Genomic DNA, 25,790 nt, shown 5'->3' on the forward strand with positions numbered 1-25,790 from the left:
TCATTACAAACACACATCTTCTGTTTCTTCTAAAGCAAAGTAAGGAAAAGAAAAGTTACTCTGGAAAGTGGTCAGAAAATCTCATAAAGGGCTTTCATCAAAACAATTTTCTGCAAAATAGCGCTTTAAACCTTTTCTACAAAATGTTGAAAGTTTCATTGATCTAAACCAACTCGTCTTCATGCAGATATAAATTTACTGGGTATATCAGCTACTTAATGAGGATCAACCAAGAGAGAAACTTGCACTCCAAGTATTGATTTATAAACAATTTAAAATTTAAACACTGCCAAGAAATCATGAAAGGCAACTCTTGTTCCAAAGGAGCATAGCTGCTTTAAACCTCTATTCCCACATGTTTACACTATCTATTCAAAAACCTGTTAGATCTAAACTCTTTGATGTATGACCAGCTACTTCTTCTGTGGCTTTTTGTTAACTCAAGTCTAAACCCAGTGGGGAAAAGGACAAATTGGTTCTTTCATCAAACACTTTCAGTATCTATTTCCACTAAAAGGGGAATCTCATATTCTTGGTTTATTTATGTAGGGCCGCATGAGCTATGTTATGAATCTATGAAAGACAGAGAAAAGGGAACATAGGGATGACTTAGGAGGGCACCCAAGAAGAGAGTGTCAACTTTGAAGCAAACCTGGCTGATGCCATCTTGTGCTGCCTCATAGTTGCCACAAAGCCAGAGAGGGGAAAGGGAGGTGGGAAGTAGATAGCCAGGCTCCAGTCAAAACAAAATGCTTTCTTGTGGGAACCAAGGTCATTGAAACAGGTGGCCGTTGAAGGAGGAGAAAAAGCCTGCCTTCCATCTTCATTGGACAATGTGACCAGTGACATCTGGGAGGGGGGAGTTTAATTATTTTAGGTGAAAACGCGGGAACTGTCAGAGTTGGTTTTCACTGGCTGCGCCGATATGATGTATCCAGGGATGGGCTTCAAAAATTTCAGCAACAGGTTCTCTGCCTGGTTGCTGGGTGGGCATGGCCATGTGGGCATGGCCTAGTCAGCCTCCTGTGCCACAGAAGGGGGAGCGTTTTCACCTTCCCCAGGCTTCAGAGTCTTTCCTCAAGCCTCTGGAAGGGCGAAAACTGCCTCCCCTGGGCTCTGGAGGCCCTCTGGAGGCTGAAAACAGGCCCATTTCAGGACTTCTGGAACTTCCGGGAGGTTGATTTTTCACCTTTCCCAGGCACTGGAGGCTTTCCTCGAGCTTCTGGGATGGCAAAAATAGCCTGAGGCCAGCCAGGGGTGGGATTTGGTGGTTCACCAAACCAGCCATAACATTAGCAACTAACCCATAGCAGCCCACCCTTGGATGTATCCAATAAACATATTCTTTGAGAATCTACTTGCCTCAGAGTTATGCTTTCAATGGGTGCATTACTTGGAATGCTGACAGAGGGACTCTGAAGAAAAAGATATGTGATTTAATGGGAAGAAGTCCCACTGTGCTTTTCGACATGGGTAGGACTTCAATGATCTATGTTGACATATAATTTGGTGATGGGCAAATTTTCTTCTTTCTGAATTAACAGTGGCGATAGTCCTTGACTTATGATTACAATTTCTGTTGTTAAGCGAGACAATTATTAAGTGAATTTTCCCCCATTTTACAACCTTTCTTGCCACAGTTGTTAAGTGAATCACTGCAGTTGTTCAGTTAGTAACATGGTTGTTAAGTGAACCTGGCTTCCCCATTGAGTTTGTCAGAAGGTTGCGAAAGGTGATGATGCTATGATCTCAAGATATTGCAATCATCATAGATATGAACCAATTGCCAAGCATCTGAATTTTGATCATGTGACCATGGGGATGCTGCAATGGTCATAAGTGTGAAAAATGGTCACTTTTTTTCAAACAATCACTAAACAATTTTTTGTAAGTCAAGGACTACCTGTAGCTATTTTACTAAAAGAGAATATTTGTAGTTTAGGGTTGAACTCAGGTATCCATGTTGCCCTCTGACCTTGGTTGTTTTCTTGCAGACATTTCATTACCTAACTAGGTAACGTCATCAGTTGTGGTGATGACTCATTTGTTTGGCTTCAGAAACCATTAACTGATGGAAAATAGCGCCTAGCACTTAGACTTATATATCACTTCACAGTACTTTACAGTGCTCTCTAAGCGGTTTACAGAGCCAACATATTGCCCTCAACAACTTTGGGTCCTCATCTTACTGATCTTAGAAGGATGGAAGGCTGAGTCAACTTTGAGCCTGGTGAGATTTGAACTGCCAAATTGCAGGCAGCCAGCAGGCAGCAGAAGTAGCCTGCAGTACTTCACTCCAACCACTGCACCAATGTGGCTCATGTAGAATGTAGGGAGCTGTGTCAAACTAACAGTCTTTCCAGCATAATGGTGTCAGTGCTGCTGGTAGCTTTCCAGTGATTCCATTATGAGCTTTACAAGCCTTATTTGCAAGTAGTATGGATTGAGCTAGAGACTTTTCTCTATGTGTGTGCAAATCATATGCTAATTTGTTGAGTTGTAACTCTTGTAAGATGGAGTGAAATCCCGTTCACAACTTCCCTAAGTCTCAGAGTTGGAGAGGGGCATTTCATTGGAAAGGACTATTCATATGCTAACAACTACTTTCTCAGCAAGGCAACATTTGTAAACATTAAATCAATAATCAGTCTGCTTTAATTAAACATTATTGGGAGGCACAGGGGCATTGGTCGATGCGTAACTTGGCCTGGAGAGCCATTTTAATTGGAATTCATCTTCATTGCAAAGTAAGTACTGCTGAGTTCATATGGGACCATCATTTTCAAACAGAAGATCCTTAAAATGTAATTTCTCTGTCTCTCTCAGAATGAAATGAAAAACACTGACATAAATAAGATTAATAAACATGCTAACAATTAAAAAAATAAGAATTTTAAAAAGACTAGGATGTGTAATATGTCTTTTGCAGAACACGAATCAGAAAAAAAGTCAGTATTAAGAAGTCAACATTGGGAAGGAAGTTCCCATTAATTTTAAAAGTGGTTTCTCCAATCACTATTTGTATGGTACAGAGTTGTGATATACTGTTAAATCCAATCAGGAGCCAGAGTTTTCCAGGTTAGGAGCACAGAGAAGATAAACAGGCAACTGTAACTTAAAATCTACTGTAAGAAATATAAGACCTATTTACCACTATGTTAGGGGAAAATTGAGATAAGAAGATTCTGATTCTGAATTTCTTCAATCATTGAATATGTGCCAGTTCATTTCCCAAAACTTGGTGTATTAGACAATAGGGTTAAAATCAGTGGTGCGATCCGACAGGGTTAACTACCAGTTCGATGATTTACGAGGTTCGGTGATTTACGATGTGCTGGCGCGCGCCTGTAAATCGTCATCAGCATGCTGCGTGCGGAGAAGCAGCCTTTCAAAAAACCCTTTTTTCCTGCTTTTCTAACTGCAGCTGTGCCTCGTTCGGCAGCTGAAGTTGAAAAATCAGGAAATAAAGATCAGGTAAGAGCCCAGGTGGGCGGAGGGCAAAAACATCAGCAGACATAGAACCGGTTCTATGTCTGCTGCTCTTCAAACTACCGGTTCTACTGAAGTGGACAGAACCGGTGAGAAACCGGTAGAAACCGGTAGAAAAGACTGCAACGACGACACCATTAAAGCCAACATCTTTAACACATTCTTCGGCTCAGTATTTGTAAACAGCAATGGATCATGCCCAATATTTCCTAGCCGTACCACAGATAACAACAATGATCTAATACATATCGATTTCACAGAAGACAATGTCGAAAAATCACTACGCAATCTAAAACCATCTCTATCTATTGGACCGGATGGAATATGTGCCTACTTCTTAAGAAAGCTATCCACTGCCATAGCCAAACCTCTAAGCATAATCTTTGAAAAATCTTTCAGGACCAGCTCCTTGCCTAACCTATGGTCACAAGCCACAGTCATCCCCATCTTCAAAAAGGGAGACCCAAGCCTAGTTGAAAATTACAGGCCAATCTCCTTATGCTGCGTCACCTGTAAAGTCATGGAATCAATTATTAACCAATCCATCATCCTCCACTTAGAGTCAAACAACCTACTCTCCAATAAACAATTTGGTTTCAGAAAAAACTATCCTGTAATCTGCAACTCTTACACTGCAAAAACATATGGACGACACAACTCGACCAGGGCAAAGCAATTGACGAATCTACATAGACTTCTGTAAAGCCTTTGATTCAGTGGTACACGACAAACTACTCCTAAAAATAAAATCCTATGGTATCTCTGGACAACTGAATAACTGGATAGAAGCATTCCTGTCAAACAGACAACAAATGGTCAAAATCGGGAACGTTCTATCAAATCCAGTACCTGTCAATAGTGGTGTCCCCCCAGGGCAGTGTTCTAGGACCAACTCTCTTCATACTCTACATAAACGACCTCTGTGATCATATTAAGAGCAATTGCGTTCTCTTCGCTGATGATGTAAAGCTGTTCAATACCACAGACAATACTGCTACCCTACAAAAAGATCTTGACTATGTATCAGAATGGTCAAACAAATGGCAACTTCAAATCTCAACAAATAAATGCTCTGTCTTACATATTGGCAAAAAAATCAGAAAATAAAATACAAGCTGAATAGTCAAGATCTTGTTGATGACCCAAGCTCTGTAAAGGACCTTGGAATACTCACCTCTAATGATCTAAGTGCTAGAGCCCACTGCAACTACATAGCCAAAAGGCATTAAGAGTTGTTAACCTAATCCTCGTAGCTTTTTCTCTGGTAATATCACACTACTAACCAGAGCATACAAAACATTTGCTAGACCAATACTCGAATACAGTTCATCAGTCTGGAACCCACATTACATATCTGATATTAGCACAATTGAGAAAGTCCAGAAATATTTCACAAGAAGAGTTCTCCACTCTTCTACTCGTTGTAGAATACCTTATGCCACCAGACTTGAAATTCTAAAACTAGAAAACCTTGAATTACGCCGTCCTTCGGTCGGACTTAAGCATGGTATATAAAATCATACATTGCAATGTCCTACCTGTCAATGAATACTTCAGCTTCAACCATAACAACACAAGAGCACACAATAGATACAAACTCAAAGTAAACCGCACCAAACTTGATTGCAGGAAATACGACTTCAGCAATAGAGTGGTCAATGTCTGGAATACTCTACCCGACTCTATAGTCTCTTCCCCAAACCCCAAAACTTTAACCTTAGACTGTCTACTATTGACCTCACCCCTTTCCTAAGAGGTCTGTAGGGGGCGTGCATAAGCGCACCATCGTGCCTACCGTCCCTGTCCTATTGTTTCTCTTATTCTTTTATTTTTCTTATATGTACCCATTTCATGTATTCACAACTATGTATACACTTATACTTATTATCTTGTAAACAATTGGCAAAATAAAATAAAAATAAAATAAAATAAATAAAAACCCACCCCTGGTTAAAAGCAGCAATAATAAATTACAAATCAATCTGCAGCACCACCATTTTGGGATATCAGCAAGATATAAGATGGGGATTGCAGAGACTCTGGAAAGAGTGCAGAAAAAGCAACAAAGATAATTAGGGGCTTGGAGACTAAAATATACAAAGGATGGTTGCAAGAATTGGGTTTGTCTAAAAAAGGACTGGGTGTGATATGATAGCATGTTCCAACATTTTCCAAAGCACCAGAAGGCAAAACAAGAAACAATGGATGGAAAATAATTAAGGAGAGAAGCAACCTAGAACTAAGGAGAAATTTCATAACAGTGAGAACAATTAACCAGTCTTGCCTTCCAGAAATTATGGGTGCTCCATCACTGGATATTTTAAAAAGAGACTAGACAGCCACTTGTCTGGAATGGTGTAGGGTTTCCTGCTTGGAGTAAAAGACCTCCTAAGTCCCTTCCAACTCTGTTATTCTGATTAGCTTTAATTGTCAGAGTTTATCAGCTGTTATATTCAGTAATGAGTTTCTACTCAATGGTGGTTGTGGTGCCATGATCCAAGAGTCACATTTTGGTATATGTGTGTGGCAACAGCACTTGTACTAAAGAGATTGAGCTTGAATCATAATGTGCTACCTAGTATCTTGCAGGTTTCCACACATAGTTGATTCACATGACTGACTCACACAGGCATAGGCTGAATTGGGTTTTCAGAAAGTTTTTGCCAAGCTTATCTAAGGCCGTCTATACAATGAAATATTGTAATGGAATATAGGGTTCCATCAAAGCACATGCACAATAGAATGGATGGATGGATGAATGGTTTTAAAGTCATTTTAAAAAAAAGGGTGCACTGGTGCCAGTAAATTCAAGGTACTATGGTCATAGTGATCATAACTCCCTTCAAAAGCAATAAGATTATTTTTTACTTTCAATAGCAATAAAAAAATTATGCAAAAATTGGGTTGGAAAGGACAAAAGATAATCTTGATAGTGGTGAATAACCATTTGTTGTTGCAGTTTTAACTTCAAAGAAATATTATGCAGCGTAGGAAATCTCCATCTGGGGTGTTCATGCACAATTTTCATCTGAGAAGGAAATACTATGTGACCATCCGACTATTGTGAGGTCAAGAACTACCCTTTCTGTATATCTACCCTATGTAATCTGCCCTGAAGAAGGAGAGACGTTGGGGCCCATTGTGATTCCAAAGTAAATTTGAAATCCAGAAACTAAATTAAAAGAAAGATAAACTAAAAAGTAAGATAGCATCCTCTTTTATCCTAATTTCTGCACACATGAACCCAGAGTGATAGAGAAGCAGAAATGTGGAGTTGAAAAGGATTACAAGAATCTACTTCCTAGCAATGCCCCCCCCACCCCCCACCCCACCCCAAACACAAAACCCTATATTTGATAGGTGGCCACTTGGCCTTTTGTTAAAAAGTACCAGAAATCAGGATGATTAGGGGACTGGAGGCTAAAACATATGAAGAATGGTTACAGGAACTGGGCTTGGCTAGTCTAATGAAGAGAAGGACTAGGGGAGATATGATAGCAGTGTTCCAATATATGAGGGGCTGCCACAGAGAGGAAGGGGTCAAGCTATTTTCCAAGGCATCCAAAGGCAATAATGGATGGAAGCTGATCAAGGAGAGATTCGACTTAGAAATAAGGAGAAATTTTCTGACAGTGAGAACAATCAACCAATAGAACAGCTTGCCTTCGGAAGTTGTGCGAGCTTCATCCCTGGAAGCTTTCAAGAAGAGATTGGACTGCCATTTGTCAGAAATGGTGTAGGGTCTCCTACTTGGGTGGTGGTGGGGTGGACTAGATGACCTACAAGGTCCCTTCCAATTCTGTTAAACTGTTATCAACCATCTCCAAACCTAGATTGCTCTACTGTTGCCTAGATTTTATCATCTGAAAATGTTCTTTATGTCTACATGAAAACTAGGTAGCTGCAATCTACATTCATTATTTCTGGACATAATTTTTATGATCAAGCAAAATAGTTAATGGCTATCTTCTCTTTATGTACTTGTCTAGGGTTATCATATCCCTACTAAGTCTTGTTTTTTCTTCAGACTGAACATCTAAAGTTCCTTCATCCTATGCTATAGGGCATGTTTAGGACATATATTTGAGTTCTAAGATCACCTTCATTCTCCTCCTTTGAATTTTCTCCAGCCTGTCAATATTTCTTTAGAAAGAGGGTGCTCAGAATCATCCACAGTACTCTCGTTCTACATCTTTATTCAATCCAGCTTCAAATTGACTCATCTGTTCCTGTTAGATTCAGCGTCCAATATAGAGGAGAAAACCTTAAGTAATGAAAAGAAAGCTTTACAAATGCAAAATGTCAAACAGGTATCAGCAACTTTATGCTGTCAATAGGACACCGCTAAGTATATCTTCTTAACAATAAGGCCTGCTAAGATTAATAGGACTTACTTCTAGGTAAGCAGAGTAAGAACATATAGGATTGCTCTCTACGTCTGTACAATTTGCTTTCCTTGACTAACTCCAATCAATGAGACAGCTACAGCAGGTCGAAAGCAACAGTGATAAAATGCCACCTTATGAAGTAATTGCATTCATAGATCTTGCCAAATGAGTCATAAAACCATCCATCAATATCTTTTGGCGGTGCAAAAAAGCACAGCTACAAAGCGAGATGGGAATTCTCTGATCAGAAAAGCTTACGCTGTGGTTCTTTTTTCTGGTCCATAAATCATAATTCCTTGAGTTTGGTACCAGAGTTTAGAAAGAATTCAAATCCCCCGTTGCCATTTGAAGATATCTAACAAGGTGCTAACATTTCCATTAAAGCTGCCAACAAGATCAAACCTTGCATTTATGTCTCTGCCTTAAATGGATGAAAAAGGTGCCAGAAAGTTTCTGTTAACTGTTTTTTCCCTGATCATGATTCATGTTTTCCAAAGATAGCTTTGATTTATGTTGTAAGATCACTGCTTTTAAATGGTCAGCCTCCTTTTATAAATCTTCTGTAATGCATATTCAATTGCTGCTTAGAAGCACTCATATATACCAGAAAAAAACAGTTTATATATTTGTTTGTTTTTCCTATTTCTTAACCATCCATCTCCCTTAGATGTATTTGGGTTCTTCACCACTGACATTTTTAAAGTAATGCTCTTAAAATATTGGATAAGTGTAAGCCATATCTATCATGCAAACTATAAATGTATTGGAAATCCTGGGTTAGCTATAGTTCCCAACTGAGAATATACTTAGAAATAAAACCCAGATAATGTGTAAAATAATCCTCGTTGTAATTTTTCAAAAGGACATTTGAAAATTATAAAGCATTAAAGTATTTCAGTACAAAATGCATTTCCATATATTCCTCTCCATCTCTCTCTCTCCTTCTCTCTCGGTATTAAAACATAGAAAAAGGGGGTTAGCAAAATCATAAATACCAAGTAATCATTGATTTACAGCCATTGTAATTTACAAATTACAAATATAATTTATTTTATTTACTCTATAAGTGGCAGTTGGAACTGTAAAGTACGAATAAATAAATGTTAAATCCCATGTATACAAATGTAAACAAGAAAGGCTGATATGTAGGACTGGATGAACAAAAATGTTCCCTTGGGTGAATATTTAAAATGCAAACAAACAAAGCAAAGCAAAAAAGGATCGATGAGAGATAGGGCTAAACAACTGCACAAAATATATATGTAATATTTGCATGGGAGCGACAAAGAGCGAGTGAGAGGGGAGGTGTACATGTGGTACCCAGGCCACTCCCAATTTGCTGCTAAATGTTGATTCCTATCCTGATTAAATTCATACCGATGAATTTCTAGAGCAGTGCAATTGGGATTCCCACCTCCCTCTCCACGGTTGCTTGATCCCCTAATATTTCCAGTTAAATTTTCCGAGTAAAGGAACCTTTATCCCTTCTTTTGCATCATTCCCTCTGTTTCACTTCCCTTTAGAATTCTGAAATCCTATAGCTTGCAGTATGTTGCTCTTGAAATTTGGGGGCACGATTTTTCCTGCTTCCTGCAAGATAAAACATCAAATCAAAATTTGGGACGAAAATCAAGAACATCAGAATAGAATAGAATAGAATAGAATAGAATAGAATAGAATAGAATAGAATAGAACAGAACAGAACAGAACAGAATAGAATAGAATAGAATAGAACAGAATAGAATAACAGAGTTGGAAGGGACTTTCAAGGTATTCTAGTCTAGCCTACTTAGGCAAAAAACCCTACAACATTTCAGACAAATGGTTAACCAATCCCTTCTTAAAAACTTCCACTGTTGGAGCATTTACCACTTCTGGAGGCAAGTTGTCCCACTGATTAATTGTTCTAACTCTCAGGAAATTCCTCCTTAGTTCTAGGCTGCTTCTCTCCTTGATTAGTTTCCACCAATTGCTTCTTGTCCTGCCTTCAGCTGCTTTGGAGAATAGCTTGACTCCCTCTTCTTTGTGGCAGCCCCTGAGATATTGGAACACTGCTATCATGTCATGCCTAGTCCTTCTTTTCATCAAACTAGACGTACCCAATTCCAGCAACTGTTCTTTATATGTTTTAGCCTCCAGTTCCCTAATCATCTTTGTTGCTCTTCTCTGTACTCTTTCTAGGGTCTCAACATCTTTTTTACATCATGGCAACCAAAACTAAAGAAGTTGTTTCTGAAATTGAGGAAACCAATGGGAAACCAGCAAAACTTCAGCTGTTGATGCAAGGCTTTTATTTCCTGGGCACCAAAACCAAAATACCTACAGTTATTTTCGATTCCTCAGTATTGTCCTTCCTAGTCACAACTCTTCAGAAACTAAGCTTCTGTTTTCAGGGTTCTTGCTTTCTTCAATTACACATTCCAGAGGAGAAGCACTGCAATAAAGAAGGGTTATTTTTTTAAGTTATCCCCCCCATATCTCACATGTGGCCCTCCTTGTTTTTAATGCCTTTCCTCTCTCCAATTGCAGTCAGTCTCCATGATAGTTTTTCCCTTTCTGCGTTAATCTTTCTTTCTTCCTTAGACAAGCCTTCCAAATTGTTCTGAGTCTGACTAAGAGTCACATCCTTATCCTTCTTTGAGAAAGGCCATTATGTCCTGATGCCTTTGATAATAATGTTCTCACACTCTGGGTTGCCATTTTTCCCCCCTCACACTCTCCCTTCCCTTTTTTTCCACAGCTACCTTTCTGCTCTTCATTGGCCCTTTTGCTAACATTATATCCTTTCCCTTCTTTTTGTTTTGCTCTTTTGCAAGGGGCACAAAATTCACATTTCTCCCCCCTCCCCCAATCCTCCGTCATTGAGAGAACCCCATTCAGGCACACTCTTCTCACCCTTGTTATCTTCTCAAGGTGAATCATGAAACAGGCAATTAGAACTCTCTAATATCAATAGAGCCAGCAGTTACTAGAGAGTGGCCATGCAGGTGGCAGGGGACAGACTTAGAACTGGTCTATATATACGCCATATGGATATATGAAGTATTGTTTAATTTGGAAAAATTGAACTTCATCGTGAAATATGCAAGGTGTTTCCCTCTGCCTTAATTCAGAAGATCCTTAGTAAGTAAATCCTTGGTAAGACCAAACCTAGAGTACTGCATCCAGTTTTGGTCACCACACTATAAAAAAGATGTTGAGGCTCTAGAAAAAGTGCAGAGAAGAGCAACCAGGATGATTAGGGGACTGGAGACTAAAACATATGATGAACGGTTGCAGGAACTGGGCAGGCTAGTCTGGTGAAGAGAAGGACCAGGGGAGACATGGTAGCAGTCTTTCAATATTTGAGGGGCTGCCACAGAAAGGAAGGGGTGAAGCTATTTTTTAAAGCACCTGTATGCCAGACAAGGAACAATGGATGGAAACTGAACAAGGGGAGATTTAACCTGGAAGTAAGGAGAAACTTTCTGACAGTGAGAACAATCAACCAACAGCTGGAACAGCCTTGCCTTCAGAGGTTGTGTGAGCACCATCACTTGAGACTTTCAAGAAGTGATTGGACTCCCATCTGTCAGAAATGGTGTAGGGTCTCCTGCTTGGGCAGGGGGTTGGACTCAATGACCTACAAGGTCCCTTCCAATTCTGATTATCTGTAAGAATTTTATTTTATTTTATTTTAATTATATCCTGCCTTTATTATTTTTATAAACAATTTAACAATTTAAGGTGAGTAACATACCTGATACTCCTTCCTTCTCCTATTTTCCCCATAACAATTACCCTATGAGGTGGGCTGGGCTGAAAGAGAGTGACCGGCCAAAAGTCACCCAGATAGCTTTCATGCCTAAAGTGAGATTAAATTCACAGGCTCCTGGTTTCTAGCCTTAACCATTAGACCAAATTGTATGAAATGCTATGAGGGAATGGCCTTGGTAGACTGGACCCAAAGAATTACTATTGTACAGGAATCACATGGAAAAATCTTAATCATAACTTTGTACAAACAAATGTAAGGCAACATGAAGCTGGGTCCACAGCCAACATCCCCTGATGTGAGTTGTTGCAGTGGCATGAAAACATCATCTATATCAGCCATGATGGTGCAGTGATAATGCAATATTGCAGGCATAGTCTGCTCATAGCCGGGAGTTTGATTCTGACCAGCTCAAGGTTTACTCAGCCTTCTATCCTTCCAAGATCAGTAAAATGTGGACCCAGATTGTTGGTGGCAATATGCTGACTCTTAAAACTGCTTTGAGAGAGCTGTAAACCACTTTGGGTAATATATAAGTCTAAGTGCTATTACTACTGGTATCCATGTTATAGGATAATGTTTCTGCCATAAGAACTGCCTATTTTGAGGGCATTTTTAAAATTATGAATCATACCACAAAATCCCAGAAAACACATATGCTTGCTCTACAAACTGCCAAAAAGGCATTAAGAGTTGTTAACCTAATCCTACGTAGCTTTTTCTCTGGTAATATCACACTACTAACCAGAGCATACAAAACATTTGCTAGACCAATACTCGAATACAGTTCATCAGTCTGGAACCCTCATTACGTATCTGATATTAGCACAATTGAAAAGTCCAGAAATATTTCACAAGAAGAGTTCTCCACTCTTCTACTCGTTGTAGAATACCTTATGCCACCAGACTTGAAATTCTAGAACTAGAAAACCTTGAATTACGCCGTCTTCGGTCTGACTTAAGCATGGTATATAAAATCATACATTGCAATGTCCTACCTGTCAATGAATACTTCAGCTTCAACCATAACAACACAAGAGCTCACAATAGATACAAACTCAAAGTAAACCGCACCAAACTTGATTGCAGGAAATACGACTTCAGCAATAGAGTGGTCAATGTCTGGAATACTCTACCCGACTCTGTAGTCTCTTCCCCAAACCCCAAAACTTTAACCTTAGACTGTCTACTATTGACCTCACCCCTTTCCTAAGAGGTCTGTAGGGGCGTGCATAAGCGCACCAACGTGCCTACCGTCCCTGTCCTATTGTTTCTCTTATTCTTTTATTTTTCTTATATGTACCCATTTCATGTATTCACAACTATGTATACACTTATACTTATTATCTTGTAAACAATTGGCAAATCAAATAAATAAATAAATAAATAGAATATATAATACACATATAAATTGTCTTATGATTTCTCATTTGGCTCCAGTAGAAATGAAATGTACAGCAGGTTGTTAAGGCAAGTTAATATTATGTCTTGGATATTAAAAGAATATCAGGGCCACCTTCCACCATTCTTAGTTGTTAATTACATAAACATTTTTGGCTTTTTATCAATTTTTCTTTCTTTTTGTTAAATGACTGTATATGGTCTCACCTCGAATTATCACGGGGCTTACTCCTATGCTGATGTCCCTAGGAAAAAAGTCACTGAACAGTTGAGGGAAAACTATATTCAATTCCATAACTCAATTCCATAAAATTATGCACAGTTTCTATCAGTCTTTTTTGTATGCCTGCAATTCTACAGTTCTGTTCCACATTTTCTTGCTAATGAAGAATTTATGGAGATCTTTCCATTTAATGCTTTGAAAATTGAAACTATCACATTATTATTCAAGCCATATTCTCAGGGTAGGCAAGAGAAATTAAATGGAATAACTGCATAGAAGATTCCTAAACTCACATGGACATTGTCAAGAAAAATGGGTATCAATAAGAAAGCAAGCAACAACCCACCAAAGATAATGTGGAATCATTTGTTTGTAATGAAGTAAGTGTGTATCAAAGATAATAATGTATTGGTAGACATTATTACATTCATTCATTTTCACTGACTACTTGGGTAGGCTAGCTTTCAGCTTAGAGGAGGGAAAATGGAGATCTATAAGAATAATTTCCATTTTTGAGACTATGAAATGGATGCACAAAAAATTTGTAAACCAACCGACACACTGCTTGTATATTTATGAAAGAAAGTTGGATGTTTTTATGTTTTGTTTGTTTTTGTTTGTCTTTAAAAACCAATAAAACTTGTTTAAAAAAAAAAAGAATAATTTCCATTTTTACTGGGCCAATCTTCAAGTCTACAGTTTTTTTAAAAAAAATATTTTAAAATATGTATGAAAGAAAACATCTGTTTCCTCCCTCAATTTTTTCTCAAGTATGGAAGTTTTGAAGAGATAGAGTAAAATATCATGAATCCAGTTGTTTGGGAGTGACTTAGAGGTCAAACAAACATAGTTTTGTGAGAAATTGTGGGCAGAGCTATACATAAGACACTCAAGAGATACTGGTTTTATCTCATGCATGGCAGCTCTGCGAAAATATGAGAGGAAGCATTTCAAACAGATATGCCTCAATTAACTCACTTTAAGGAAGCTGGGAAAATCCAATTACCATTTCCATTTTTTTAAAAAAATACCCCCAAGTAGCACTAAAAATCTCTTAATGAAGTTTGTGTAGGTCTTGCTTCCTTGATCTCATCCAGCTGCATGGAGCTTAACTGGTTTTGGCAAGCAGAGGAAAATGCTACTTGGTAATTGATAACAGGAACGAGAGGATGACTTTATAGAGACTGATAGTAGTTTTAAAGGAGAATATAAAGGAGAGTATTGCAAATTTGATACTGGAAAAAGGAGGGATGCAGCAGGACAATGCTGCCATCTGTGAAATAATAGATGAAATCACTGTTGATGCAATTTGCAAATTTGTTTCCACAGAGGCTTATTTATTTACGTACTTAATTATTTTACAGTACCCATTTGTGACTTGCCCCATTCCAAGGGACTCTGGGTGGCACACAAACACAAAGCAAAGCAAAACAAAAGCTACAATAATTGTAGTGTGGGGAAAACAATATGCCGCAGCAGTAGGCTACGAGTTTCTGCAGGCTCTGTACCTACTGAGCATAAAGGCTGTTCTTGTGAAGAAGCAGGAATGGGGGTTGGGGAGAAAGTTTGGAAGAGAGGGCAAGCGCCAGAGGACAATAATGAGACACCTTGAGAAAGAAAAGAAACACTCCAACAGATAGTTAAAGCTGCAGAAAAAGAACAACTGCAACCAGCCTGCCTGCCAAAGAAGTCCTATGTATTGCATGTGTCAGAAGGAGGGCTGAGAAGATATCTGCAAATCTCTCACATCCTGGACATAAACTATTTCACTCTTCCTCTTGGGACATTGCTATAGGGCATTGTATGCTAAAACAACTAGACACAGGGACAGGGTTTTTTTCCTTCATGCTATCATTCTGCTGAACACCTAATTCTCTCAGTGCCATCTAATGTCTATGTTTACCCAGGTGGTACGGTTTACCCAGGTGGTACGGTAATGTCTATGTTTACCCAGGTAGTATGTCTATGTTACCCAGGTGGTACGGTTGTAGCATTATTATTTATCCTTATTATCCTTCTAACTCCCCCTCTTATTAGTATTATTTATTTATTTTATTTATTTTATTTTTATTTATTTATTTGATTTGCCAATTGTTTACAAGATAATAAGTATAAGTGTATACATAGTTGTGAATACATGAAATGGGTACATATAAGAAAAATAAAAGAAGAATAAGAGAAACAATAGGACAGGGACGGTAGGCACGTTGGTGCGCTTATGATTATCATTATTATGATTATCATTATTCTGTTGCTTTGCATGTACACTGAGAGTTTCTGCACTAGAGACAAATTCCTTGGCCAAATAAAATATTCCATTCCATTCACTTGCTCAATTATCTTGTCAGGCCAATACAAACAAACTTCCCTGCCCTCCTTACACTACCTAATGTTGACTCAAGTCTGCCCAGGAAGAGAAGAGTGATCTGCCTCCATCCTACATATTTTGACTAGTCCTTGCCTATTGGTGTATGAGACAGGGAGGTTTGAAATAATGAATCCAGTTCTGAAAATTGCTCTTTGGTGATTATTTGGTTCAGACCTGAATGCTGGATTGTTATAACTGTCTGATAATTTAACTGCTCTGCAGCTTCTTTGCTTTTGTATCAGGAAGTATAAGTGATTGCAGGAAATATCTCCACAGGATCAGATTTTCTAAACAAACAAAATAATAATACATTAGTCCTGTAGTTAGTAAAAGTTAAATACATGATTTGCTTCAGATCTAAAACCATATATGAACTAAGGGTTAAGTCCCCACTACAAAGATGTGTCACTGTATCATATTATCTTCCATGGTGCCAAGTAGTTTCAGTAATACTTTTTCTTGTATTATTGAAATGGTTCCTACATTTGCTCTAATCCTATCTTTTGCCCAATAGGAAAAACCTAGAAATTAGAGTTGGAAGGATCTTAAAAATCACCTTGATGCTGCACATTGTCACGGTGATGGAATTCACTATTACAGCCTTGTGATGACCTGGGGCGTGGCACAAAGGCAACACAGTCAAATAAGCAATAAGAGTTCCTTTATTATCTCCAATTTGTCCAGGTTATCTTTGGCTGGAGAAAAACTCTCCCAGAAACAGCCTTTAACTGTAGAAAATTCAGTCTAAAACAAAGTACACACAAACTGTAACTTAAAATCCAAATAAACCAAACTGAAGTAATTAGTTTCACAGGGCAGAAGAAGGAATTTCAGACTTGAAAGCATGGCAAAACTCACACAGTTGGGAAGACACCAGGAACATAGATAAACCACCACGATACAAGATAAAGTCACATTTGTTCCCAACAGCTTGCTGCATGAAGTTTGCCTTTTTTATACACTGTTACCAGCTGCAGCTAATGAAGGGAATCAGGGCTCTTTCCTCCCCGTAAGCCATGCAACCCACATTGCTCTCTTCTCCATTCCTCCCTGCGGGCCCTAGGATGAAGAGGGGGTGGGCCTGGGTCTTCCTCTGAATTTCCTTTTCCTAATTCTACCTCTCCCCAGCTCTTCCCAGTCGGACTTTGCCTTCCCCAGTTTCTTCCACAGCCAACAGAGCCACACTCCCACTCCCTGTCATCTGTTCGGCTTCCTCCTCCAAGTCAGATTCCGACAGGGGCATGACCTGTCCCAGGTGTCTTGTGTCCCAGGTCCTTCTCCTAACCTCTACCATTTCTTAAGTTTCTGTACCAAGTTAGGATCATGGAAGCTTTTCCTTGGTTCCTCTATAAATCAGTACTGTTCTGTGTTCAGCTTTTGACTGAACGTGAAGAATGACCAGAGCTCATTGTTGCAAAATGCTAACAAGAACAAACGAGATAAAAATGGGTTTTGATTCTGGTGACACATTGGTCATCTTTGCCACTCTAAAAAGGATTATTGTTCTCCTCTGCATTCCATTTGCAGTTGTATTGCCATCATTATGCCCACAGACTATTTGCAAAACAGAAAATGCCTTGCCCAGCGACAGACTGTCAGCCCATCAAGCAGAATAATTTCCACATGGAAGGAGGCCAGTTCTCCAGCATTTCAGAGAGAAGGGGTTTTCCTGGACATGAAATGAACTTAGAATATTTTACACGCCAAGCATGAGCTCTCCTAGTCAGTCACAGCTCTCGAGTAATGATGTTGTGCATTACTAACCACTCCATGAAAAAAGAGTTTGAGAAGAGACAAACAGAACATAAGAGAGAGAAATAATCAAGCAAATAACTACGTTAGCAAATCACATATGTTCAACTGTCTAAACCAGGCTTGTCCAACCCGCGGCCCACGGGCCGCATGCGGCCCAGGTTGCCTCGTAATGCGGCCCAGTGCCCACCCCAACCTTCTGGCAAGAGCCAGCGAGGAGGAGGAGGAGAGGCAGGCGCGAGGCGGGGCGAGGCGAGCGCCATGCCAAGCAGCAACAGAAAAGGCGGGCGCCGCCTTTGCTGCTTCTGCCCCCGCCACCGCTGCCGCCGCTTCTGCCCCGCCGCCGCCCACGCCACCGCCGCCGCTTCTGCCCCCGCCACCGCCGCTTCTGCCCCCGCCGCCCCCCCCCACAAAATTTGGCCGGAAAATTAATAAAAAAATAAATAATTTTTAATAAATAATTAATAATAAATAATAAAATAATTTATAATTTATTATATACTTTTATAATATAATTATTTTATAATAATTTATTATATGTGCGGCCCAAACCAAATTTTCATCTTCTAATGTGGCCCAGGGAAGGTGAAAGGTTGGACACCCCTGGTCTAAACTCTGAATGTAATGGGCCTGTATTTATTTGGTACTATTTTTTGGAGGGAGTCGGTGTTTTTTCAGCATTTAGAACCATGATTTAGACAAGATTTCCTGATAATTTCCTGATGTTTCATTGGCAGCTATTTCTGGCATCTTTAGTGGCCTGATCGCAGACATCTGAATTGGACTGATTGGGCTCCTATCTTTATGCCAGCTTTCAGACTTCTGATTGGTCTTCAGCTGAGCTTCCTTTCTGATTGGTGTTAAATTGGTGAGGGCTGGTCTCTGGTTGGTTCTTTATTTGTACCTGATACTGATTAGTCATTTTGGTAAAGTTGGCTTCTTATTGGTTCTAACAAAAGAAGGTTAAAGAGGTTGTTTTTTGAGTCCTAATTCTTGATTTATTTTTAATTGTTCGCCTTTTGTTTAAACTACCCTTTCTTTTGCTCAGTAACAGCCATGAGGGTGAAATCTTATCCAGCTAGTTAGTTTTGTGCTACCATTTCCTTTACTGATCATGTTGTAGGATCACCGACATTTATGTTTTAAAAAGAAAAAAGAAGAAGATTGCCATGAACTAGTCTTTGGGGATGTGTCTCAAACCCTTTATTTCTGTATTTATTTGTTGATGGTTTTTTTATTTATTTCATTTTGAATGCTGCTTTTCCTCCTGAAGGAACCTATAAAGTTCTCTAGAGAATTAAATAAAATATTAAGCATAAATCTTGAAATCCCAATCCAATCAAAGCAGCTAGAATGTAAATGCAATTACCATCTGCCCCATGGAGATTTTTCATGATCCAGTACAAACTTTAGACAAATTTTTTTCCTTAGAATTCCTCTAAGCATGGATCTCCAGGGAACAACATAGTCAGACCTATTCTCAGCAGGAATTCTGGAAGATTTCTTTTTAATCATTACCATGTGGCACGGAGATAAACAGCAGGGATGTCTAAGACTCATAAAAGTGAATTTTGGGTGGAAAACATGCCACATTAAAATGGAAGGGAGGGAGGGAGGGTGAAGGTGTACTGTACAACAAGGGAGTAGGTAAGTAATAAAATATCTATATTCTACTAAAACTCTCATATCTTTATGAGAGATAGTATCTTTAATATTTTGTAAACTTCAGTTGGGCAAAATGGTGCCCCACAGAGCAGCAAATCTGAATAATGTACCTGAAATGGGCCAATTTACAGAATGAATCCAAAATCCAAGACAAAGGACACCTGTGAGATTGAAATTTGACAAAATAGTAGCTGCCTCAATTCTACCATATTTCTATATCTATACTTCCAAGAAACCAGTAGGTGCATGATTCAAGTAAAGATAGGAAAGACATACCCTCATCTCCTTTCCCATCTCCCTCTGGCCCTTGTATGCAACTGGCTGGCAACAAGGCCTAACAGGAACCAGATCTGAAACCTATTTAAGGTAGTAGCCAATGAGGGAAGAATGAGAGGGCAACTTAGATGCCAGCTGGCAAGGTAGAGACTGGGGTTACCAGCACTTGATGTGTGAGCCAACTTCTTCTCTGGAGTAAAGGGCCCTTGGGGACATGCTACATGTGAGGAGTGAGAAGGCAGTTTTACCTGTGATCTGTGGCTCCCTTTTTCTCCCTGTCCCCCAAAAATTTGTAGGTAGGTCTGCAGGTCAACTGAGGGGGAGGAGGCAGTGGTTGGGGTTCTCTTGAAAGAAGAAAGATGGAGGGCTGGTGGGATGGGTGTGACAGCAATGGATGAACCCTTTTCCTTCCTGGAAGGAATTGGGGCCTTGTGGACATGCCAGAATCAGAAATAGAGAGTGCAGTTTTCCTCATGGTCCATGGCTTTCTTGTTCCCTCTTTCTCCAGCAAAATAGCAGGGAATTCCATATGGGGGGTGAGGAGGAGGAGGAGGAGGAGGAGGAGGAGGAGGAGGAGGAGGAGGAGGAGGAGGAGGAGGAGGAGGAGGAAGAAGAAGAAGAAGAAGAAGAAGAAGAAGAAGAAGAAGAAGAAGAAGAAGAAGAAGAAGAAGAAGAAGAAGAAGAAGAAGAAGAAGAAGAAGAAGAAGAAGAAGAAGAAGAAGAAGAAGAAGAAGAAGAAGAAGAAGAATGACCCAATGGATCACAGGTTGTCTGGTATGTATTGTTAGGAATATAAGTCACCTAACAGGTATCTGGGTTAGAAATATATAAACCAGGATAAACATTTTAGTACTATATCTTTAAGGGAATGCAAGAGCATGCAATTGGGTGTGGTTTCTCAAACAGCCATAAGATGGAGCTAGAAACCTGGGTTGTTTAGTCTTAGTCTCAGAAGAGAGTGTGTCTGAGTGAGTATCTCTGTTTCCTTCTGTTGGAAAGTATTGCTGTTCCTCCATTTCTTCTAATTGACTGATATTCCTGGATTTAATGTAAGTCTGATACTGAACTGTTTTTGACACTGGACTTTGATATTTGGATTATCCCTGGATTGAAAACTGACTGATTTAACTTGTGAATGACTTTGGATTGCTTGTTTGGACTTTGCTTAACATTTCTGGAAGTAAAAACCTACACTTACTGTACAGTGTATCTGTGTGCTGTGTGTGTATTATTCCTACACTACTCTCTATACGTCTCCCTGTATGCGCTCATTCTCCTAACGGGGAATTGCCTCAACATGTATGCAAAAGAGGGAACTATACAAAAGAAACCAGAACATGTCTAAAAGAGAAGATGAGAATTTTTTTTAATCTTCTTCCAACGTACAATTTTTTGATAAAACAGTAAATGGAAGAAAAAATGTCCTCTCTTTTATATATTTCCTGAAGTAAATACTATAAAACATACACTGTTATCTTGTTTGATAAATGAGAACTAGCCTGCTGCTGATACTTCTCTGGAAACTCATCTCATAGAGTGCAGCAAAGGAAACCTTCTGAAGATCCATTCTGATCATTCTACCCAAAGGTCAAGTTTCACATTTTTATAGCCAATAGCAGCTGCTTCTTTTGGCTTCATCCCAACTGAATTCCCAGTCTTTCCTTCCTCCCCTTTCTAACTAAGGATAAGAATATAGTTCAAAACTCCCAGTTGTGGAGCGGGAAACAAAGAGATGGATCAAATTCATTACTTTCCTCTCTCAAGATGAAGTTCTGTTCATGGAAATTGATCCCTTTTTAGTGGACATCTCCCCCACATGGATGTTTCCTGGAAAAGCTCCTACACCAATCCATATCACCTCATTAAGTGAATCAAATAAGCCACTGAGGAAGGATAATTAATATATCTTAGTTCCACAGTGTCGTTCAGTCATACGTTTTTCCTTTCATACCTATAGCTCGAAGCCTCCATTTGAGACAATAAGATTATTGGCATCTGCTCCAGGAAAATAATGAAATTACGCATGTTCCTTCCACTTGAAAATTTAATAAGGAGCAACATCTGCCTGTCTGGCAGAGATGATGCCAAAATGACTCAAGAGGTTTGGATGGAGCAGGAGCACTTCACACAGTTTTCCTGAGGCTCAAATAAGGCTGTGACTGTCATGGACCAGCTTGCATCCTTTTTCCTTTTTTAAATTTTTGGTTAAGCACAAAGATCATCGTCAAATATAGAATAAATTGAGAACTCAGGAATTTTTAAAGATTACCTACCTTGGAAAGATGGAGTCTCAGAGGGTAGTAGAGTCAGATATTCTTTTTCAAAAGCAAAGTTTTTGGCTTCCTCCTCAGAGAGGAAATTGAACTACCTAAATGACCTACAAAATTCTGAGGAGTGTAAAGCTTGGTGGTTTTTCTGTCAGTAATTATCATATCTTTCACTCTGGGACATTCAAAATGGCTTCCAGGCCTTCAAGATTGTTTACTTGATCAAGCATTTTCTTCACTGCTCTGACTCCTTGGCCCTTCCTCTCCTCAGCATAAGACTACTTCATAGGATCACTTCAATATCCATGGGAGAGGCAATTGTGTCTGGGGAATCAGCAATCTCACTGAGTGAACAGAACGCACTTGCTGGATCACAATTTCATCAGGGGCTTATTAAAACATATCGACCATATTGATTTATCAAGTAAAAAATCTCAGTGTTCTTCAGAAAAAATGAGGTTCAGAGATAGGTTGTGCATTGCCTTGACTCCCTTTCTTATTCTTCCTACTCTCTGAAGAAAACCTCCACAAACTTGGGTTCAAAAAATAGGTTGATTAGAGCTTAGAATTTATCCAAATACTGAATTAATTTAGAGAAGTTCTCTGATTGATTCAAATACATTCTCTTCCTTGTTTACACTGATCAATTGCTGGCAAGATACTTAAAAACATTTGACAGAAGATAAGAACATCTTGGAACAAAGAATATGAGCCTCGGTGGCAGTGTTTAGAGTACAGTACTGCAAGCTACTTCTGCTGACAGCTGGCTGCCTGCAATTTGGCAGATCGAATCTCAAAGGCTCAAGGTTGACTCAGCTTTCCATCCTTCCAACATGGGTAGAATGAGGACTTAAATTGTAATATGCTGACTCTGTAAACTTCTTAGAGAGGGCTATAAAGAACTATAAAGTGGTATATAAGTCTAAGTGCTATTGCTATAAGCTTGGTTTGCATATTCATCATTGTAAAACGGATAAATCAAATTTTCCTAGAAGTCCATAGGCAGTACAGTATATGAAGGAAAAATTCTCATCTGCTATTTCTCCATATCATTTTATATCCCAAATTTTATTGTCACTGTCCATGGAGGCTCCCTTAAGTTAGTGTTGACAGATTTATCTTCTATAGTTTTCTCATTCTTTTTTTTTGAAAGGCCATTTAATGCTTTTAAAAGCTGTACAATATTTGTAACATCCCTACAATAAGATGAATTGTATCAAACAGTGTCCTTGTAGTGGATGTTATGTCCAAACTAATAATCAAAGCTTTATTCTGAAGGACATCATAGAATGATTGAATAGTAGAGTTGGAAGAGAACACAACATTCATCTAGCACAACTTCTGTAATGGGCTGGAAAACTAATTAAGCTATCATGAGAGGTGGATGTCCAATCTGTTTTTTAAAACCTCCAGAGATGAAGAACCCTCAACAGTGTTTCATTATTACGCAATATTTAATACCAGGGGATAGAAAAATATTTGATGCTAGAGCAGGTTTGGGAATACCACTTTTGAACTGAAGAGATAAATAAAATGTTCACTCCCTCAGATATATTACATGGAGATATAGGTCCGTGGAGTCCTTGGTACTCTCTGAATTTGGTTGTTTGATGATATTACCTAGTTGGGTAGTAGCAAGCACAAAAGGAACCAACTCATGCAAATGGGTTCATTATCAACTGATTGTCATAACATTAACATCATTGGGCATTGATGATATTACCTAGTTGGGTAATGATATGTATGCAAGCAAACAACAAAATGGAGAAAACACCAAAGACTACACCATTCAACTCCAAGCTACATATATTCTATTAACTCTAGGCCTTCTGGAAGTTTGATTCTGTTTTTGAAGTTGAGTGCAGGAACTGACTCCTATTTAAATTTAGCATACATTTAAAAATCTACATTAGGTATATTCTACAAATTATCACCCACACCTGCAAGTATGATACAATATAGCATGTAATCTCTTCTGTAAGAAATCACCCTCTATGATAAAAAAAAAAAACCTTCTATGATTCCGCTGAAGACCATGAAAGCCTGAAACCTTTTCAAGGACATTATAACTGGTGCGGAGTTGAAGCAACCAGTTCCCATAACAAAGTGAATTTTTTTACATGGTCTACGTGAAAAGTTGGGGTTTTGGCTGGGGAAATTATTGTTTAATTTTATGAAGTGGTGTTTGGGAATTTCAGAATTAGTTTTACTTCAACATTACCATGCAGTGTATTCAATAAACAGTAAGATTTTCCAAACCAGAATGAACCTTGAGTTTTATTTGGCTTCTTGAGCTGGATGTTAATAAGTCCATGGGGTTGCAAAGAGTTGGACATGACTTAGAAACTGAACAACAAAAAGAAATGGATGCCAAACAGGAAGCTTCAGAAAAGTTGGAGTTCCCAGGGGAGATCCCACCAGAATACATATATTTTCCTCTATATATTTGCTAAGTTCTTAATTATAGTTTTAGACATTTTAGAGTTGATATAAATCAACTTAGTTGCACAACCTTAACCACATGCAAAAGCAGGAGTGTCCTCAGAGTGCCATCAAAATGGCAGCTGTGATGATGCAGTCAAAGCTCCATTTGTTTTCATGTGCACTGCACAATCGCAGATGCCATCTCAATATTTTTGATAGTATCATGATGACATTTGTATAGGAAATCCTTCTAAGTGGTTTTTTTTAAAATCATCATGCTCTTTCATATATATCACTTCAAAAATATCCCCAGGAGCTTAAAAAAAAATTAGCATTTTAATTAAGTATGAGTAAGTGATACTGCACAGAGGCCAAATAAAATAGGGTACATTACTTTCTGGTCATGGACACAAAGTCCAGGCATCAAGTAGAGGCATTAACATCCTCTACTGTCAGTTTAAATATATTTGGATTTTTATTACTGCCCTGCAAAAGGTAAGATGGTTTTGGATTATTGCTGCAAGGTCAGCATCTACATACATCTGCTCTTCCCACATGGACAGAGTGTGAGACATCCACCTTCTCTGTACGAGATGTTTGTCAGCCCTGAATCTTCAGGGCTGCCACAGCGAGGCCTGTTGGAGCTGTGGGAACATAAGGGAGAGATATAGGTAGCTGGGGATGTGCAACATTCTTTCCCATGGGAGACAAGGACTCTCTGCCAGGTCTTGGAGAGGCATGGACCAAAACCAGCCAGGATGGTGTCTGTGATGTTGGACAACCATGTGACGGATGTGTGACCTGGGGAGAAAGAACTTTGGGGTTTGATTTGGGTGGGGAAAACCTCGGGACCTCCAGAGTCAGGTTTTTCCCAGATGTGCCAATATGACATGCCTAATAAATCTACACTTGGAAGAACATGCTTGCCTTGGAGTGTTGATTCTGTTGGGTGTGTTAACTGGAACCCTGACAATTCTCTAATGCTAAGGACTTGATCCAGGACACCCAGGAAAGTAGTAACAGACAAGAAAACAGAAATTCAATCCGTGTTAGGAACACAGAAGTGTTGCATCTCCTTTCCTATTCAGTAATATGCATCACAATATCCAACAGGTCACAAGGAGAATAGTTTAATTTTCATACTTGGAGGAGAGGCATGGAGTAAGAAGCTTCAGGATTCACAGCAAGACTCTTGGCCATGGACAAGATTGATATTCAAAGGAACAAAGGAATAAGTCTTCCTGGTTGAAAGGTGACTGAAGGTCACCGATCCACAGCATGGTGGTGACATGGATATTTCTGATGGTCCTAGAGGCAGAGCCAGGCCAAGTGCATCTGGCACTTCTGCTGGATATGAGAGGAGATCCTGACTATATCTCTGAAAGCCAGGTTCCAAATGTTGAGGTCCTTCTAAGAATTTTCCTTCATTGTTCCTTGCCTATAGACAGAAATCTAAAGCAGATTATTTGTACCATTAACCATATACACGGAGAATTACTAGGGAGCAGTGGTCTTCTTTCTTTTCCCCCCACACAAGCTATCTAAACTATACTATATTTCGATCCTCTGGAATGCAGCCACTCCCTCCTGGGAATTCAGACTACATTCCACCACACTGGACATATTAAGACAGGCATGGATTCACCAGACTGATAGGTCTTCCCTCTAGAGCAGGGGTGTCAAACTCGATTTCATCGAAGGCCGCATCAGGATTGTATTTTACCTCGAAGGGCCAGAGTGGGCGTGGCCAGAGTGGGTGTGGCCAGCTTGACATCACTCATGT

At 39.2% G+C, this 25,790-nt stretch overlaps 1 long non-coding RNA gene across 1 annotated transcript in view; it reads right to left on the minus strand.

Annotated features, from left to right (window-relative positions):
* Positions 1 to 20,598, minus strand: part of LOC148131083 (uncharacterized) — a 578,568-nt gene extending 557,970 nt beyond the window's left edge. Inside the window, exon 1 of the long non-coding RNA XR_015748425.1 lies at positions 20,555 to 20,598. This is a non-coding gene — a long non-coding RNA (uncharacterized LOC148131083). The remainder of the gene's footprint in view (positions 1 to 20,554) is intronic.
* Positions 20,599 to 25,790: the final 5,192 nt, after the last annotated feature.

Source organism: Notechis scutatus, chromosome 3 (genome assembly GCF_049901735.1).
Source record: "Notechis scutatus isolate UNSWTSFEM ecotype Mainland chromosome 3, rNotScu1.2, whole genome shotgun sequence".
NCBI lineage: Eukaryota > Metazoa > Chordata > Lepidosauria > Squamata > Elapidae > Notechis > Notechis scutatus.